The following is a 21035-nucleotide window of genomic DNA, read 5'->3' as shown; positions in this document are numbered from 1 at the left end:
CTCGCGACGCGTGGCCGACCTCGGCTGACCTCGACTCGCGACCATCGGCTGACCTCGAGTCGCGACGTTCGGCAGACCTCGACTCGCGACGATCGGCCGACCTCGGCCGACCTCGACTCGCGACGTTCGGCAGACCTCGACTTGTGACGATCGGCCAACCTCGGCCGACCTCGACTTGTGACGATCGGCCGAGCTTGGCTGACCGCGACTCGCGACGATCGGCTGACCTCGACTCGTGAAGCTCGGCCAACCTCGGCCGACCTCGACTCGCCACGATCGGCCGACCTCGACTCGTGACGATCGGCCGACCTCGGCCGACCTCGACTCGTGACCATCAGCAGAAGTCAGCCGACCTCGACTGGCGACGATCAGCCGACCGCGACTCGTGACGATCGGGTGACCTCGGCCGACCTCGACTTGCGACGATCGGATGACCTCGGCTGACCTCAAGTCGCGACACGCGGCTGACCTCGGCCGACCTTGACTCGCGATGATCGACCGACCTCGACTCGTGACAATCGACCAATCTCGACTCGCAACAACTGGCCGACCTCGACTCGCGACGCTCGGCCGACCTCGGCCGACCTCGACTCGCGACGCTGGGCCGACCTCGGCCGACCTCGGCACGCGACGCTGGGCCGACCTCGGCGCGCGATGCTGGGCCGACCTCGGTGCGCGACGCTCGGCCGACCTCGGCCGACCTCGACTCGCGACTGTCGACCAAGCTCGACTCGCAACGACTGGCCGACCTCGACTCGCGACCAACGGCCGACCTCGTCCGACCTCAACTCGTGACCATCGGGCGACCTCGACTCGCGATGCTCGGCCGACATCGGCCGACCTCGACTCGCGACGGTCGGTTGACCTCGACTTGCGACTATCAGCCGACATCGACCGACCTTGACTCGCGACCATCAGCTGAAGTCATCCGACCTCGACTCACGACCATCGGTTGACCTCGACTCGCGAAGCTCGGCCGACCTCGAATCGCCACGCTCGGCCAACCTCGTCTCGCGACGCTCGGCCGACCCCGACTCGCGACGCTCGGCCGACCTCGACTGGCGACGCTCGGCCGACCTCGGCCTACCTCGACTCGCAACGCGTGGCCGACCTCGGCTGACCTCGACTCGCGACCATCGGCTGACCTCGACTCGCAACGACCGGCCGACCTTGACTCGCGACGCTGGGACGACCTCGGCCAACCTCGACTCGCGACCATCAGCTGAAGTCAGCCGACCTTGACTGGCGACGATCAGCCGACCTCGACTCTCGACCATCGGTCGACCTTGAGTCGCGATGATCGGCCGACCTCGGCCGACCTCGACTCGCGACGCGTGGCCGACCTCGGCTGACCTCGACTCGCGACCATCGGCTGACCTCGAGTCGCGACGATCGACCAATCTCAACTCGCAACGAACGGCCGACCTTGACTCGCAACGATCGGCCGACCTCGGCCTACCTCGACTCACGGCCATCGGCCGACCTCGACTCGCGACAATCGGCCGACCTCGGCCAACCTTGACTCGCAACCATCGGCCGACCTCGGCTGACCTCGACTGGCGACGATCGGCCGACCTCGACTGGCGACGCTCGGCCGCCCTCGACTCGCGACGCTCGGCTGACCTCGGCCGACCTTGACTCGCGACCATCGGACGACCTCGGCCGACCTCAACTCGCGACGATCCGCCGACCTCGACTCGCGACGATCAGCCAATCTCAACTCACAATAATCGGTCGACCTCGACTCGCGACGCGCGGCTGACCTCGTACGACCTCGACTCGCGACGATCGGCCGACTTCGACTCGCGCCGGCCGACCTCCATGCTCCCTGATCAGACGGCCGACCTCGAGATGTGATGATCGACCGACCTCGGCCGACCTCGACTCGCACCGGCTGACCTCGACGCTACCTGATTGGCCGGCCGAGCTCGAGACGCGATGATCGCTGATCGGCCGACCTCGAGACATGATGATTGACCGACCTCGGCCGACCTCAACTCGCGACAAACGGCTGACCTCGGCCGACCTCGACTCGCGACGCTCGGCCAACCTCGGCCGACCTCGACTCAAGACGATTGGCCTACCTTGACTCGAGACAGTCGGCCGACCTCGACTCGCGACGCTCGGCCGACCTTGGCTGACCTCGACTCGCGACGATCGGCTGACCTCGACTCGTGAAGCTCGGCCAACCTCGGCCGACCTCGACTCGCCACGATCGGCCGACCTCGACTCGCGACCATCAGCAGAAGTCAGCCGACCTCGACTGGTGACGATCAGCCGACCGCGACTCATGACGATCGACCGACCTCGGCCGACCTTGACTTGCGACGATCGGCCAATCTCAACTCGCAATAATCAGCCGACCTCGACTTGCGACGATAGGCCGACCTCAGCCGACCTCGACTCGTGACCATTGGCCGACGTCAGCCGACCTCGACTCACGACGATCAGCCGACCCCGACTCGCGACGATCGACCGACCTTGGACGACCTCGACTCGCGACCATTGGCCGACCTCGACCGACCTCGACTCGCGACGATCGGCTGACCTCGACTCGCGCCGGCCGACCTCGATGCTCCCTGATCAGACGGCCGACCTCGAGATGTGATGATCGACCGACCTCGGCCGACCTCGACTCGCACCGGCTGACCTCGACGCTACCTGATTGGCCGGCCGAGCTCGAGACGCGATGATCGCTGATCGGCCGACCTCGAGACATGATGATTGACCGACCTCGGCCGACCTCAACTCGCGACAAACGGCTGACCTCGGCCGACCTCGACTCGCGACGCTCGGCCAACCTCGGCCGACCTCGACTCAAGACGGTTGGCCTACCTTGACTCGAGACAGTCGGCCGACCTCGACTCGCGACGGTCGGCCGACCTTGGCTGACCTCGACTCGCGACGATCGGCTGACCTCGACTCGTGAAGCTCGGCCAACCTCGGCCGACCTCGACTCGCCACGATCGGCCGACCTCGACTCGCGACCATCAGCAGAAGTCAGCCGACCTCGACTGGTGACGATCAGCCGACCGCGACTCATGACGATCGACCGACCTCGGCCGACCTTGACTTGCGACGATCGGCCAATCTCAACTCGCAATAATCAGCCGACCTCGACTTGCGACGATAGGCCGACCTCAGCCGACCTCGACTCGTGACCATTGGCCGACGTCAGCCGACCTCGACTCACGACGATCAGCCGACCCCGACTCGCGACGATCGACCGACCTTGGACGACCTCGACTCGCGACCATTGGCCGACCTCGACCGACCTCGACTCGCGACGATCGGCTGACCTCGACTCGCGCCGGCCAACCTCGATGCTCCCTGATCAGACGGCCGACCTCGAGATGTGATGATCGACCGACCTCGGCCGACCTCGACTCGCACCGGCTGACCTCGACGCTACCTGATTGGCCGGCCGAGCTCGAGACGCGATGATCGCTGATCGGCCGACCTCGAGACATGATGATTGACCGACCTCGGCCGACCTCGGCCGACCTCAACTCGCGACGAACGGCCAACCTCGGCCGACCTCGACTCGCGACGGTCGACCAAGCTCGACTCGCAACGACTGGCCGATCTAGACTCACGATTGTCGGCCGACCTCGGCCGACCTCAACTCGCGACCATCGGGCGACCTCGACTCGCGATGCTCGGCCGACATCGGCCGACCTCGACTCGCGACGGTCGGTTGACCTCGACTTGCGACAATCAGCCGACATCGACCGACCTTGACTCGCGACCATCAGCTGAAGTCAGCCGACCTCGACTCACGACGATCGGTTGACCTCGACTTGCGACGATCGGCCGACCTCGACTCGCGACGCGTGGCCGACCTCGGCTGACCTCGACTCGCGACCATCGGCTGACCTCGAGTCGCGACGATCGACCAATCTCAACTCGCAACGAACGGCCGACCTTGACTCGCAACGATCGGCCGACCTCGGCTGACCTCGACTCGCGGCGATCGGCCGACCTCGACTCGCAACGATCAGCCGACCTCGACTCGCGATTCTCGGCCGACCTCGGCCTACCTCGACTCGCGACGATTGGCCGACCTCGACTCGCAACGATCGGCCAATTTCGACTCTCGACGATCAGCCGACCTCGACTCAAAACGATCGGCCGACCTCGGCCGACCTCGACTCGCGACGTTCGGCAGACCTCGACTTGTGACGATCGGCCAACCTCGGCCGACCTCGACTCGCGACGATCAGCCGACCTCGGCCGACCTCGACTCGCGATGGTTGGCCTACCTTGACTCGAGACGGTCAGCCAACCTCAGCCGACCTCGACTCGCGACCATAGGCCGACCTCGACTCGCAACGATCGGCCAAACTCGGCCGACCTCGACTCGCGAAGGTCGGCCGACCTTGGCTGACCTCGACTCGCGACGATCGGCTGACCTCGACTCATGAAGCTCGGCCAACCTCGGCCGACCTCGACTGGCGACGATCAGCCGACCTCGACTCGTGACGATCGGCCGACCTCGGCCGACCTCGACTCGCGACCATCAGCAGAAGTCAGCCGACCTCGACTGGCGACGATCAGCCGACCGCGACTCGTGACGATCGGCCGACCTCGGCCGACCTTGACTTGCGACGATCGGATGACCTTGGCCGACCTCAACTCGCGACACGCGGCTGACCTCGGCCGACCTCGACTCGCGACCATCGGCCGACCTCGGCCGACCTCAATTCGCGACCATCGGGCGACCTCGACTCGCGATGCTCGGCCGATATCGGCCGACCTCGACTGGCGACGGTCGGTTGACCTCGACTTGCGACAATCAGCCGACATCGGCCGACCCCGACTCGCGACGCTCGGCCGACCTCGACTGGCGACGCTCGGCCGACCTCGGCCTACCTCGACTCGCGACGCGTGGCCGACCTCGGCTGACCTCGACTCGCGACCATCGGCTGACCTCGACTCGCAACGACCGGCCGACCTTGACTCGCGACGCTGGGACAACCTCGGCCAACCTCGACTCGCGACCATCAGCTGAAGTCAGCCGACCTCGACTGGCGACGATCAGCCGACCTCGACTCGCGACCATCGGTCGACCTTGAGTCGCGATGATCGGCCGACCTCGGCCGACCTCGACTCGCGACCATCGGCCGACCTCGACTCGCGACAATCGGCCAACCTCGGCCAACCTTGACTCGCACCCATCGGCCGACCTCGGCTGACCTCGACTGGCGACGATCGGCCGACCTCGACTGGCGACGCTCGACCGCCCTCGACTCGCGACGCTCGGCTGACCTCGGCCGACCTTGACTCGCGACCATCGGCCGACCTCGGCCGACCTCGACTCGCGACGATCCGCCGACCTCGACTCGCGATGATCAGCCAATCTCAACTCACAATAATCGGCCGACCTCGACTCGCGACGCGCGGCTGACCTCGGACGACCTCGACTCGCGACGATCGGCCGACTTCAACTCGCGCCGGCCGACCTCGATGCTCCCTGATCAGACGGCCGACCTCGAGATGTGATGATCGACCGACCTCGGCCGACCTCGACTCGCACCGGCTGACCTCGACGCTACCTGATTGGCCGGCCGAGCTCGAGACGCGATGATCGCTGATCGGCCGACCTCGAGACATGATGATTGACCGACCTCGGCCGACCTCGGCCGACCTCAACTCGCGACGAACGGCCAACCTCGGCCGACCTCGACTCGCGACGGTCGACCAAGCTCGACTCGCAACGACTGGCCGATCTAGACTCACGATTGTCGGCCGACCTCGGCCGACCTCAACTCGCGACCATCGGGCGACCTCGACTCGCGATGCTCGGCCGACATCGGCCGACCTCGACTCGCGACGGTCGGTTGACCTCGACTTGCGACAATCAGCCGACATCGACCGACCTTGACTCGCGACCATCAGCTGAAGTCAGCCGACTTCGACTCACGACGATTGGTTGACCTCGACTTGCGACGATCGGCCGACCTCGGCTGACCTCGACTCGCGACGATCGGCCGACCTCGACTCGCGACGCTCGGCCGACCTCGACTCGCCACGCTCGGCCAACCTCGTCTCGCGACGCTCGGCCGACCCCGAATTGCGACACTCGGCCGACATCGAACGACCCCGACTCGCGACGCTCGGCCGACGCTCGGCCGACCCCGACTCGCGACGCTCGGCCGACCTCGACTGGCGACGCTCGGCCGACCTCGGCCTACCTCGACTCACGACCATCGGCAGACCTTGACTCGCGACAATCGGCCGACCTCGGCCAACCTTGACACGCAACCATCGGCCGACCTCGGCTGACCTCGACTGGCGACGATCGGCCGACCTCGACTGGCGACGCTCGGCCGCCCTCGACTCTCGACGCTCAGCTGACCTCGGCCGACCTCGACTGGCGGCGATCAGCCGACCTCGACTCGCGACCATCGTTCGACCTCGACTCGCGACACTGGGCCTACCTCGGCCGACCTCGACTCGCGACGCGTGGCCGACCTCGGCTGACCTCGACTCGCGACCATCGGCTGACCTCGACTCGCGACGATCGACCAATCTCAACTCGCAACGAACGGCCGACCTTGACTCGCAACGATCGGCCGACCTCGGCTGACCTCGACTCGCGACGATCGGCCGACCTCGACTCGCAACGATCAGCCGACCTCGACTCGCGATTCTTGGCCGAGCTCGGCCTACCTCGACTCGCGACGATTGGCCGACCTCGACTCGCAACGATCGGCCAATTTCGACTCTCGACGATCAGCCGACCTCGACTCAAAACGATCGGCCGACCTCGGCCGACCTCGACTGGCGACGTTCGGCAGACCTCGACTTGTGACGATCGGCCAACCTCGGCCGACCTCGACTCGCGACGATCAGCCGACCTCGGCCGACCTCGACTCAAGACGGTTGGCCTACCTTGACTCGAGACAGTCGGCCGACCTCGACTCGCGAAGGTCGGCCGAGCTTGGCTGACCTCGACTCGCGACGATCGGCTGACCTCGACTCGTGAAGCTCGGCCAACCTCGGCCGACCTCGACTCGCCACGATCGGCCGACCTCGACTCGTGACGATCGGCCGACCTCGGCCGACCTCGACTCGCGACCATCAGCAGAAGTCAGCCGACCTCGACTGGTGACGATCAGCCGACCGCGACTCATGACGATCGACCGACCTCGGCCGACCTTGACTTGCGACGATCGGCCAATCTCAACTCGCAATAATCAGCCGACCTCGACTTGCGACGATAGGCCGACCTCAGCCGACCTCGACTCGTGACCATTGGCCGACGTCAGCCGACCTCGACTCGCGACGATCAGCCGACCCCGACTCGCGACGATCGACCGACCTTGGACGACCTCGACTCGCGACCATTGGCCGACCTCGACCGACCTCGACTCGCGACGATCGGCTGACCTCGACTCGCGCCGGCCAACCTCGATGCTCCCTGATCAGACGGCCGACCTCGAGATGTGATGATCGACCGACCTCGGCCGACCTCGACTCGCACCGGCTGACCTCGACGCTACCTGATTGGCCGGCCGAGCTCGAGACGCGATGATCGCTGATCGGCCGACCTCGAGACATGATGATTGACCGACCTCGGCCGACCTCGGCCGACCTCAACTCGCGACGAACGGCCAACCTCGGCCGACCTCGACTCGCGACGGTCGACCAAGCTCGACTCGCAACGACTGGCCGATCTAGACTCACGATTGTCGGCCGACCTCGGCCGACCTCAACTCGCGACCATCGGGCGACCTCGACTCGCGATGCTCGGCCGACATCGGCCGACCTCGCCTCGCGACCATCAGCTGAAGTCAGCCGACCTCGACTCACGACGATCGGTTGACCTCGACTTGCGACGATCGGCCGACCTCGACTCGCGACGCGTGGCCGACCTCGGCTGACCTCGACTCGCGACCATCGGCTGACCTCGAGTCGTGACGTTCGGCAGACCTCGACTCGCGACGATCGGCCGACCTCGGCCGACCTCGACTGGCGACGTTCGGCAGACCTCGACTTGTGACGATCGGCCAACCTCGGCCGACCTCGACTCGCGACGATCAGCCGAGCTTGGCCGACCTCGACTCAAGACGGTTGGCCTACCTTGACTCGAGACAGTCGGCCGACCTCGACTCGCGAAGGTCGGCCGACCTTGGCTGACCTCGACTCGCGACGATCGGCTGACCTCGACTCGTGAAGCTCGGCCAACCTCGGCCGACCTCGACTCGCCACGATCGGCCGACCTCGACTCGTGACGATCGGCCGACCTCGGCCGACCTCGACTCGTGACCATCAGCAGAAGTCAGCCGACCTCGACTGGCGACGATCAGCCGACCGCGACTCGTGACGATCGGCCGACCTCGGCCGACCTCGACTTGCGACGATCGGATGACCTCGGCTGACCTCAAGTCGCGACACGCGGCTGACCTCGGCCGACCTTGACTCGCGATGATCGACCGACCTCGACTCGTGACAATCGACCAATCTCGACTCGCAACAACTGGCCGACCTCGACTCGCGACGCTCGGCCGACCTCGGCCGACCTCGACTCGCGACGCTGGGCCGACCTCGGCCGACCTCGGCACGCGACGCTGGGCCGACCTCGGCGCGCGATGCTGGGCCGACCTCGGTGCGCGACGCTCGGCCGACCTCGGCCGACCTCGACTCGCGACTGTCGACCAAGCTCGACTCGCAACGACTGGCCGACCTCGACTCGCGACCAACGGCCGACCTCGTCCGACCTCAACTCGTGACCATCGGGCGACCTCGACTCGCGATGCTCGGCCGACATCGGCCGACCTCGACTCGCGACGGTCGGTTGACCTCGACTCGCAACGATCGGCCGACCTCGGCCTACCTCGACTCACGACGATCGGCCGACCTCGACTCGCAACGATCGGCCAATTTCGACTCTCGACGATCAGCCGACCTCGACTCAAAACGATCGGCCGACCTCGGCCGACCTCGACTCGCACCGGCTGACCTCGACGCTACCTGATTGGCCGGCCGAGCTCGAGACGCGATGATCCCTGATCGGCCGACCTCGAGACATGATGATTGACCGACCTCGGCCGACCTCAACTCGCGACAAACGGCTGACCTCGGCCGACCTCGACTCGCGACGCTCGGCCAACCTCGGCCGACCTCGACTCAAGACGGTTGGCCTACCTTGACTTGAGACAGTCGTCCAACCTCGACTCGCGACGATAGGCCAACCTCAGACGACCTCAACTCGCGACGAACGGCTGACCTCGGCTGACCTCGACTCGCGACCATCGGCTGACCTCGACTCGCAACGACCGGCCGACCTTGACTCGCGACGCTGGGACGACCTCGGCCAACCTCGACTTGCGACCATCAGCTGAAGTCAGCCGACCTCGACTGGCGACGATCAGCCGACCTCGACTGGCGACCATCGGTCGACCTTGAGTCGCGATGATCGGCCGACCTCGGCCGACCTCGACTCGCGATGCGTGGCCGACCTCGGCTGACCTCGACTTGCGACCATCGGCTGACCTCGAGTCGCGACGATCGACCAAGCTCAACTCGCAATGAACGGCCGACCTTGACTCGCAACGATCGGCCGACCTCGGCCTACCTCGACTCACGACGATCGGCCGACCTCGACTCGCAACGATCGGCCAATTTCGACTCTCGACGATCAGCCGACCTCGACTCAAAACGATCGGCCGACCTCGGCCGACCTCGACTCGCGACGTTCGGCAGACCTCGACTCGCGACGATCGGCCGACCTCGGCCGACCTCGACTCGCGACGTTCGGCAGACCTCGACTTGTGACGATCGGCCAACCTTGGCCGACCTCGACTTGTGACGATCGGCCGAGCTTGGCTGACCTCGACTCGCGACGATCGGCTGACCTCGACTCGTGAAGCTCGGCCAACCTCGGCCGACCTCGACTCGCCACGATCGGCCGACCTCGACTCGTGACGATCGGCCGACCTCGGCCGACCTCGACTCGTGACCATCAGCAGAAGTCAGCCGACCTCGACTGGCGACGATCAGCCGACCGCGACTCGTGACGATCGGCCGACCTCGGCCGACCTCGACTTGCGACGATCGGATGACCTCGGCTGACCTCAAGTCGCGACACGCGGCTGACCTCGGCCGACCTTGACTCGCGATGATCGACCGACCTCGACTCGTGACAATCGACCAATCTCGACTCGCAACAACTGGCCGACCTCGACTCGCGACGCTCGGCCGACCTCGGCCGACCTCGACTCGCGACGCTGGGCCGACCTCGGCCGACCTCGGCACGCGACGCTGGGCCGACCTCGGCGCGCGATGCTGGGCCGACCTCGGTGCGCGACGCTCGGCCGACCTCGGCCGACCTCGACTCGCGACTGTCGACCAAGCTCGACTCGCAACGACTGGCCGACCTCGACTCGCGACCAACGGCCGACCTCGTCCGACCTCAACTCGTGACCATCGGGCGACCTCGACTCGCGATGCTCGGCCGACATCGGCCGACCTCGACTCGCGACGGTCGGTTGACCTCGACTCGCAACGATCGGCCGACCTCGGCCTACCTCGACTCACGACGATCGGCCGACCTCGACTCGCAACGATCGGCCAATTTCGACTCTCGACGATCAGCCGACCTCGACTCAAAACGATCGGCCGACCTCGGCCGACCTCGACTCGCACCGGCTGTCCTCGACGCTACCTGATTGGCCGGCCGAGCTCGAGACGCGATGATCGCTGATCGGCCGACCTCGAGACATGATGATTGACCGACCTCGGCCGACCTCAACTCGCGACAAACGGCTGACCTCGGCCGACCTCGACTCGCGACGCTCGGCCAACCTCGGCCGACCTCGACTCAAGACGGTTGGCCTACCTTGACTTGAGACAGTCGTCCAACCTCGACTCGCGACGATAGGCCAACCTCAGACGACCTCAACTCGCGACGAACGGCTGACCTCGGCTGACCTCGACTCGCGACCATCGGCTGACCTCGACTCGCAACGACCGGCCGACCTTGACTCGCGACGCTGGGACGACCTCGGCCAACCTCGACTTGCGACCATCAGCTGAAGTCAGCCGACCTCGACTGGCGACGATCAGCCGACCTCGACTGGCGACCATCGGTCGACCTTGAGTCGCGATGATCGGCCGACCTCGGCCGACCTCGACTCGCGATGCGTGGCCGACCTCGGCTGACCTCGACTTGCGACCATCGGCTGACCTCGAGTCGCGACGATCGACCAAGCTCAACTCGCAATGAACGGCCGACCTTGACTCGCAACGATCGGCCGACCTCGGCCTACCTCGACTCACGACGATCGGCCGACCTCGACTCGCAACGATCGGCCAATTTCGACTCTCGACGATCAGCCGACCTCGACTCAAAACGATCGGCCGACCTCGGCCGACCTCGACTCGCGACGTTCGGCAGACCTCGACTCGCGACGATCGGCCGACCTCGGCCGACCTCGACTCGCGACGTTCGGCAGACCTCGACTTGTGACGATCGGCCAACCTTGGCCGACCTCGACTTGTGACGATCGGCCGAGCTTGGCTGACCTCGACTCGCGACGATCGGCTGACCTCGACTCGTGAAGCTCGGCCAACCTCGGCCGACCTCGACTCGCCACGATCGGCCGACCTCGACTCGTGACGATCGGCCGACCTCGGCCGACCTCGACTCGTGACCATCAGCAGAAGTCAGCCGACCTCGACTGGCGACGATCAGCCGACCGCGACTCGTGACGATCGGCCGACCTCGGCCGACCTCGACTTGCGACGATCGGATGACCTCGGCTGACCTCAAGTCGCGACACGCGGCTGACCTCGGCCGACCTTGACTCGCGATGATCGACCGACCTCGACTCGTGACAATCGACCAATCTCGACTCGCAACAACTGGCCGACCTCGACTCGCGACGCTCGGCCGACCTCGGCCGACCTCGACTCGCGACGCTGGGCCGACCTCGGCCGACCTCGGCACGCGACGCTGGGCCGACCTCGGCGCGCGATGCTGGGCCGACCTCGGTGCGCGACGCTCGGCCGACCTCGGCCGACCTCGACTCGCGACTGTCGACCAAGCTCGACTCGCAACGACTGGCCGACCTCGACTCGCGACCAACGGCCGACCTCGTCCGACCTCAACTCGTGACCATCGGGCGACCTCGACTCGCGATGCTCGGCCGACATCGGCCGACCTCGACTCGCGACGGTCGGTTGACCTCGACTCGCAACGATCGGCCGACCTCGGCCTACCTCGACTCACGACGATCGGCCGACCTCGACTCGCAACGATCGGCCAATTTCGACTCTCGACGATCAGCCGACCTCGACTCAAAACGATCGGCCGACCTCGGCCGACCTCGACTCGCACCGGCTGTCCTCGACGCTACCTGATTGGCCGGCCGAGCTCGAGACGCGATGATCGCTGATCGGCCGACCTCGAGACATGATGATTGACCGACCTCGGCCGACCTCAACTCGCGACAAACGGCTGACCTCGGCCGACCTCGACTCGCGACGCTCGGCCAACCTCGGCCGACCTCGACTCAAGACGGTTGGCCTACCTTGACTTGAGACAGTCGTCCAACCTCGACTCGCGACGATAGGCCAACCTCAGACGACCTCAACTCGCGACGAACGGCTGACCTCGGCTGACCTCGACTCGCGACCATCGGCTGACCTCGACTCGCAACGACCGGCCGACCTTGACTCGCGACGCTGGGACGACCTCGGCCAACCTCGACTTGCGACCATCAGCTGAAGTCAGCCGACCTCGACTGGCGACGATCAGCCGACCTCGACTGGCGACCATCGGTCGACCTTGAGTCGCGATGATCGGCCGACCTCGGCCGACCTCGACTCGCGATGCGTGGCCGACCTCGGCTGACCTCGACTTGCGACCATCGGCTGACCTCGAGTCGCGACGATCGACCAAGCTCAACTCGCAATGAACGGCCGACCTTGACTCGCAACGATCGGCCGACCTCGGCCTACCTCGACTCACGACGATCGGCCGACCTCGACTCGCAACGATCGGCCAATTTCGACTCTCGACGATCAGCCGACCTCGACTCAAAACGATCGGCCGACCTCGGCCGACCTCGACTCGCGACGTTCGGCAGACCTCGACTCGCGACGATCGGCCGACCTCGGCCGACCTCGACTCGCGACGTTCGGCAGACCTCGACTTGTGACGATCGGCCAACCTTGGCCGACCTCGACTTGTGACGATCGGCCGAGCTTGGCTGACCTCGACTCGCGACGATCGGCTGACCTCGACTCGTGAAGCTCGGCCAACCTCGGCCGACCTCGACTCGCCACGATCGGCCGACCTCGACTCGTGACGATCGGCCGACCTCGGCCGACCTCGACTCGTGACCATCAGCAGAAGTCAGCCGACCTCGACTGGCGACGATCAGCCAACCGCGACTCGTGACGATCGGCCGACCTCGGCCGACCTCGACTTGCGACGATCGGATGACCTCGGCTGACCTCAAGTCGCGACACGCGGCTGACCTCGGCCGACCTTGACTCGCGATGATCGACCGACCTCGACTCGTGACAATCGACCAATCTCGACTCGCAACAACTGGCCGACCTCGACTCGCGACGCTCGGCCGACCTCGGCCGACCTCGACTCGCGACGCTGGGCCGACCTCGGCCGACCTCGGCACGCGACGCTGGGCCGACCTCGGCGCGCGATGCTGGGCCGACCTCGGTGCGCGACGCTCGGCCGACCTCGGCCGACCTCGACTCGCGACTGTCGACCAAGCTCGACTCGCAACGACTGGCCGACCTCGACTCGCGACCAACGGCCGACCTCGTCCGACCTCAACTCGTGACCATCGGGCGACCTCGACTCGCGATGCTCGGCCGACATCGGCCGACCTCGACTCGCGACGGTCGGTTGACCTCGACTCGCAACGATCGGCCGACCTCGGCCTACCTCGACTCACGACGATCGGCCGACCTCGACTCGCAACGATCGGCCAATTTCGACTCTCGACGATCAGCCGACCTCGACTCAAAACGATCGGCCGACCTCGGCCGACCTCGACTCGCGACGTTCGGCAGACCTCGACTCGCGACAATCGGCCGACCTCGGCCGACCTCGACTCGCGACGTTCGGCAGACCTCGACTTGTGACGATCGGCCAACCTCGGCCGACCTCGACTTGTGACGATCGGCCGAGCTTGGATGACCTCGACTCGCTACGATCGGCTGACCTCGACTCGTGAAGCTCGGCCAACCTCGGCCGACCTCGACTCGCCACGATCGGCCGACCTTGACTCGTGACGATCGGCCGACCTCGGCCGACCTCGACTCGTGACCATCAGCAGAAGTCAGCCGACCTCGACTGGCGACGATCAGCCAACCGCGACTCGTGACGATCGGCCGACCTCGGCCGACCTCGACTTGCGACGATCGGATGACCTCGGCTGACCTCAAGTCACGACACGCGGCTGACCTCGGCTGACCTTGACTCGCGATGATCGACCGACCTCGACTCGTGACAATCGACCAATCTCGACTCGCAACAACTGGCCGACCTCGACTCGCGACGCTCGGCCGACCTCGGCCGACCTCGACTCGCGACGCTGGGCCGACCTCGGCCGACCTCGGCACGCGACGCTGGGCCGACCTCGGTGTGCGACGCTCGGCCGACCTCGGCCGACCTCGACTCGCGACTGTCGACCAAGCTCGACTCGCAACGACTGGCCGACCTCGACTCGCGACCAACGGCCGACCTCGTCCGACCTCAACTCGTGACCATCGGGCGACCTCGACTCGCGATGCTCGGCCGACATCGGCCGACCTCGACTCGCGACGGTCGGTTGACCTCGACTTGCGACTATCAGCCGACATCGACCGACCTTGACTCGCGACCATCAGCTGAAGTCAGCCGACCTCGACTCACGACCATCGGTTGACCTCGACTCGCGAAGCTCGGCCGACCTCGAATCGCCACGCTCGGCCAACCTCGTCTCGCGACGCTCGGCCGACCCCGACTCGCGACGCTCGGCCGACCTCGACTGGCGACGCTCGGCCGACCTTGGCCTACCTCGACTCGCAACGCGTGGCCGACCTCGGCTGACCTCGACTCGCGACCATCGGCTGACCTCGACTCGCAACGACCGGCCGACCTTGACTCGCGACGCTGGGACGACCTCGGCCAACCTCGACTCGCGACCATCAGCTGAAGTCAGCCGACCTTGACTGGCGACGATCAGCCGACCTCGACTCTCGACCATCGGTCGACCTTGAGTCGCGATGATCGGCCGACCTCGGCCGACCTCGACTCGCGACGCGTGGCCGACCTCGACTGACCTCGACTCGCGACCATCGGCTGACCTCGAGTCGCGACGATCGACCAATCTCAACTCGCAACGAACGGCCGACCTTGACTCGCAACGATCGGCCGACCTCGGCCTACCTCGACTCACGGCCATCGGCCGACCTCGACTCGCGACAATCGGCCGACTTCGGCCAACCTTGACTCGCAACCATCGGCCGACCTCGGCTGACCTCGACTGGCGACGATCGGCCGACCTCGACTGGCGACGCTCGGCCGCCCTCGACTCGCGACGCTCGGCTGACCTCGGCCGACCTTGACTCACGACCATCGGACGACCTCGGCCGACCTCGACTCGCGACGATCCGCCGACCTCGACTCGCGACGATCAGCCAATCTCAACTCACAATAATCGGTCGACCTCGACTCGCGACGCGCGGCTGACCTCGGACGACCTCGACTCGCGACGATCGGCCGACTTCGACTCGCGCCGGCCGACCTCGATGCTCCCTGATCAGACGGCCGACCTCGAGATGTGATGATCGACCGACCTCGGCCGACCTCGACTCGCACCGGCTGACCTCGACGCTACCTGATTGGCCGGCCGAGCTCGAGACGCGATGATCGCTGATCGGCCGACCTCGAGACATGATGATTGACCGACCTCGGCCGACCTCAACTCGCGACAAACGGCTGACCTCGGCCGACCTCGACTCGCGACGCTCGGCCAACCTCGGCCGACCTCGACTCAAGACGGTTGGCCTACCTTGACTCGAGACAGTCGGCCGACCTCGACTCGCGACGCTCGGCCGACCTTGGCTGACCTCGACTCGCGACGATCGGCTGACCTCGACTCGTGAAGCTCGGCCAACCTCGGCCGACCTCGACTCGCCACGATCGGCCGACCTCGACTCGCGACCATCAGCAGAAGTCAGCCGACCTTGACTCGCGACCATCAGCTGAAGTCAGCCGACCTCGACTCACGACGATCGGTTGACCTCGACTTGCGACGATCGGCCGACCTCGACTCGCGACGCGTGGCCGACCTCGGCTGACCTCGACTCGCGACCATCGGCTGACCTCGAGTCGCGACGATCGACCAATCTCAACTCGCAACGAACGGCCGACCTTGACTCGCAACGATCGGCCGACCTCGGCTGACCTCGACTCGCGGCGATCGGCCGACCTCGACTCGCAACGATCAGCCGACCTCGACTCGCGATTCTCGGCCGACCTCGGCCTACCTCGACTCGCGACGATTGGCCGACCTCGACTCGCAACGATCGGCCAATTTCGACTCTCGACGATCAGCCGACCTCGACTCAAAACGATCGGCCGACCTCGGCCGACCTCGACTGGCGACGTTCGGCAGACCTCGACTTGTGACGATCGGCCAACCTCGGCCGACCTCGACTCGCGACGATCAGCCGACCTCGGCCGACCTCGACTCGCGATGGTTGGCCTACCTTGACTCGAGACGGTCAGCCAACCTCAGCCGACCTCGACTCGCGACCATAGGCCGACCTCGACTCGCAACGATCGGCCAAACTCGGCCGACCTCGACTCGCGAAGGTCGGCCGACCTTGGCTGACCTCGACTCGCGACGATCGGCTGACCTCGACTCATGAAGCTCGGCCAACCTCGGCCGACCTCGACTGGCGACGATCAGCCGACCTCGACTCGTGACGATCGGCCGACCTCGGCCGACCTCGACTCGCGACCATCAGCAGAAGTCAGCCGACCTCGACTGGCGACGATCAGCCGACCGCGACTCGTGACGATCGGCCGACCTCGGCCGACCTTGACTTGCGACGATCGGATGACCTTGGCCGACCTCAACTCGCGACACGCGGCTGACCTCGGCCGACCTCGACTCGCGACCATCGGCCGACCTCGGCCGACCTCAATTCGCGACCATCGGGCGACCTCGACTCGCGATGCTCGGCCGATATCGGCCGACCTCGACTGGCGACGGTCGGTTGACCTCGACTTGCGACAATCAGCCGACATCGGCCGACCCCGACTCGCGACGCTCGGCCGACCTCGACTGGCGACGCTCGGCCGACCTCGGCCTACCTCGACTCGCGACGCGTGGCCGACCTCGGCTGACCTCGACTCGCGACCATCGGCTGACCTCGACTCGCAACGACCGGCCGACCTTGACTCGCGACGCTGGGACAACCTCGGCCAACCTCGACTCGCGACCATCAGCTGAAGTCAGCCGACCTCGACTGGCGACGATCAGCCGACCTCGACTCGCGACCATCGGTCGACCTTGAGTCGCGATGATCGGCCGACCTCGGCCGACCTCGACTCGCGACCATCGGCCGACCTCGACTCGCGACAATCGGCCAACCTCGGCCAACCTTGACTCGCACCCATCGGCCGACCTCGGCTGACCTCGACTGGCGACGATCGGCCGACCTCGACTGGCGACGCTCGACCGCCCTCGACTCGCGACGCTCGGCTGACCTCGGCCGACCTTGACTCGCGACCATCGGACGACCTCGGCCGACCTCGACTCGCGACGATCCGCCGACCTCGACTCGCGATGATCAGCCAATCTCAACTCACAATAATCGGCCGACCTCGACTCGCGACGCGCGGCTGACCTCGGACGACCTCGACTCGCGACGATCGGCCGACTTCAACTCGCGCCGGCCGACCTCGATGCTCCCTGATCAGACGGCCGACCTCGAGATGTGATGATCGACCGACCTCGGCCGACCTCGACTCGCACCGGCTGACCTCGACGCTACCTGATTGGCCGGCCGAGCTCGAGACGCGATGATCCCTGATCGGCCGACCTCGAGACATGATGATTGACCGACCTCGGCCGACCTCGGCCGACCTCAACTCGCGACGAACGGCCAACCTCGGCCGACCTCGACTCGCGACGGTCGACCAAGCTCGACTCGCAACGACTGGCCGATCTAGACTCACGATTGTCGGCCGACCTCGGCCGACCTCAACTCGCGACCATCGGGCGACCTCGACTCGCGATGCTCGGCCGACATCGGCCGACCTCGACTCGCGACGGTCGGTTGACCTCGACTTGCGACAATCAGCCGACATCGACCGACCTTGACTCGCGACCATCAGCTGAAGTCAGCCGACTTCGACTCACGACGATTGGTTGACCTCGACTTGCGACGATCGGCCGACCTCGGCTGACCTCGACTCGCGACGATCGGCCGACCTCGACTCGCGACGCTCGGCCGACCTCGACTCGCCACGCTCGGCCAACCTCGTCTCGCGACGCTCGGCCGACCCCGAATTGCGACACTCGGCCGACATCGAACGACCCCGACTCGCGACGCTCGGCCGACGCTCGGCCGACCCCGACTCGCGACGCTCGGCCGACCTCGACTGGCGACGCTCGGCCGACCTCGGCCTACCTCGACTCACGACCATCGGCAGACCTTGACTCGCGACAATCGGCCGACCTCGGCCAACCTTGACACGCAACCATCGGCCGACCTCGGCTGACCTCGACTGGCGACGATCGGCCGACCTCGACTGGCGACGCTCGGCCGCCCTCGACTCTCGACGCTCAGCTGACCTCGGCCGACCTCGACTGGCGGCGATCAGCCGACCTCGACTCGCGACCATCGTTCGACCTCGACTCGCGACACTGGGCCTACCTCGGCCGACCTCGACTCGCGACGCGTGGCCGACCTCGGCTGACCTCGACTCGCGACCATCGGCTGACCTCGACTCGCGACGATCGACCAATCTCAACTCGCAACGAACGGCCGACCTTGACTCGCAACGATCGGCCGACCTCGGCTGACCTCGACTCGCGACGATCGGCCGACCTCGACTCGCAACGATCAGCCGACCTCGACTCGCGATTCTTGGCCGAGCTCGGCCTACCTCGACTCGCGACGATTGGCCGACCTCGACTCGCAACGATCGGCCAATTTCGACTCTCGACGATCAGCCGACCTCGACTCAAAACGATCGGCCGACCTCGGCCGACCTCGACTGGCGACGTTCGGCAGACCTCGACTTGTGACGATCGGCCAACCTCGGCCGACCTCGACTCGCGACGATCAGCCGACCTCGGCCGACCTCGACTCAAGACGGTTGGCCTACCTTGACTCGAGACAGTCGGCCGACCTCGACTCGCGAAGGTCGGCCGAGCTTGGCTGACCTCGACTCGCGACGATCGGCTGACCTCGACTCGTGAAGCTCGGCCAACCTCGGCCGACCTCGACTCGCCACGATCGGCCGACCTCGACTCGTGACGATCGGCCGACCTCGGCCGACCTCGACTCGCGACCATCAGCAGAAGTCAGCCGACCTCGACTGGTGACGATCAGCCGACCGCGACTCATGACGATCGACCGACCTCGGCCGACCTTGACTTGCGACGATCGGCCAATCTCAACTCGCAATAATCAGCCGACCTCGACTTGCGACGATAGGCCGACCTCAGCCGACCTCGACTCGTGACCATTGGCCGACGTCAGCCGACCTCGACTCGCGACGATCAGCCGACCCCGACTCGCGACGATCGACCGACCTTGGACGACCTCGACTCACGACCATTGGCCGACCTCGACCGACCTCGACTCGCGACGATCGGCTGACCTCGACTTGCGCCGGCCGACCTCGATGCTCCCTGATCAGACGGCCGACCTCGAGATGTGATGATCGACCGACCTCGGCCGACCTCGACTCGCACCGGCTGACCTCGACGCTACCTGATTGGCCGGCCGAGCTCGAGACGCGATGATCGCTGATCGGCCGACCTCGAGACATGATGATTGACCGACCTCGGCCGACCTCGGCCGACCTCAACTCGCGACGAACGGCCAACCTCGGCCGACCTCGACTCGCGACGGTCGACCAAGCTCGACTCGCAACGACTGGCCGATCTAGACTCACGATTGTCGGCCGACCTCGGCCGACCTCAACTCGCGACCATCGGGCGACCTCGACTCGCGATGCTCGGCCGACATCGGCCGACCTCGACTCGCGACGGTCGGTTGACCTCGACTTGCGACAATCAGCCGACATCGACCGACCTTGACTCGCGACCATCAGCTGAAGTCAACTGACCTCGACTGGTGACGATCAGCCGACCTCGACTCGCGACCATCGGTCGACCTTGAGTCGCGATGATCGGCCGACCTCGGCCGACCTCGACTCGCGACGCCTGGCCGACCTCGGCTGACCTCGACTCGCGACCATCGGCTGACCTCGAGTCGCGACGATCGACCAATCTCAACTCGCAACGAACGGCCGACCTCGACTCGTGACGATCGGCCGACCTCGGCCGACCTCGACTCGCGACCATTGGCCGACGTCAGCCGACCTCGACTCGCGACGATCAGCCGACCGCGACTCGTGACGATCGACCGACCTCGGCCGACCTCGACTTGCGACCATTGGCCGACCTCGACCGACCTCGACTCGCGACGATCGGCTGACCTCGACTCGCGCCGGCCGACCTCGATGCTCCCTGATCAGACGGCCGACCTCGAGATGTGATGATCGACCGACCTCGGCCGACCTCGACTCGCACCGGCTGACCTCGACGCTACCTGATTGGCCGGCCGAGCTCGAGACGCGATGATCGCTGATCGGCCGACCTCGAGACATGATGATTGACCGACCTCGGCCGACCTCGGCCGACCTCAACTCGCGACGAACGGCCAACCTCGGCCGACCTCGACTCGCGACGGTCGACCAAGCTCGACTCGCAACGACTGGCCGATCTAGACTCACGATTGTCGGCCGACCTCGGCCGACCTCAACTCGC

Source organism: Struthio camelus, chromosome 2 (assembly GCF_040807025.1).
Source record: "Struthio camelus isolate bStrCam1 chromosome 2, bStrCam1.hap1, whole genome shotgun sequence".
Taxonomy (NCBI): Eukaryota; Metazoa; Chordata; class Aves; order Struthioniformes; family Struthionidae; genus Struthio; species Struthio camelus.
This window is presented reverse-complemented; position numbering follows the sequence as displayed.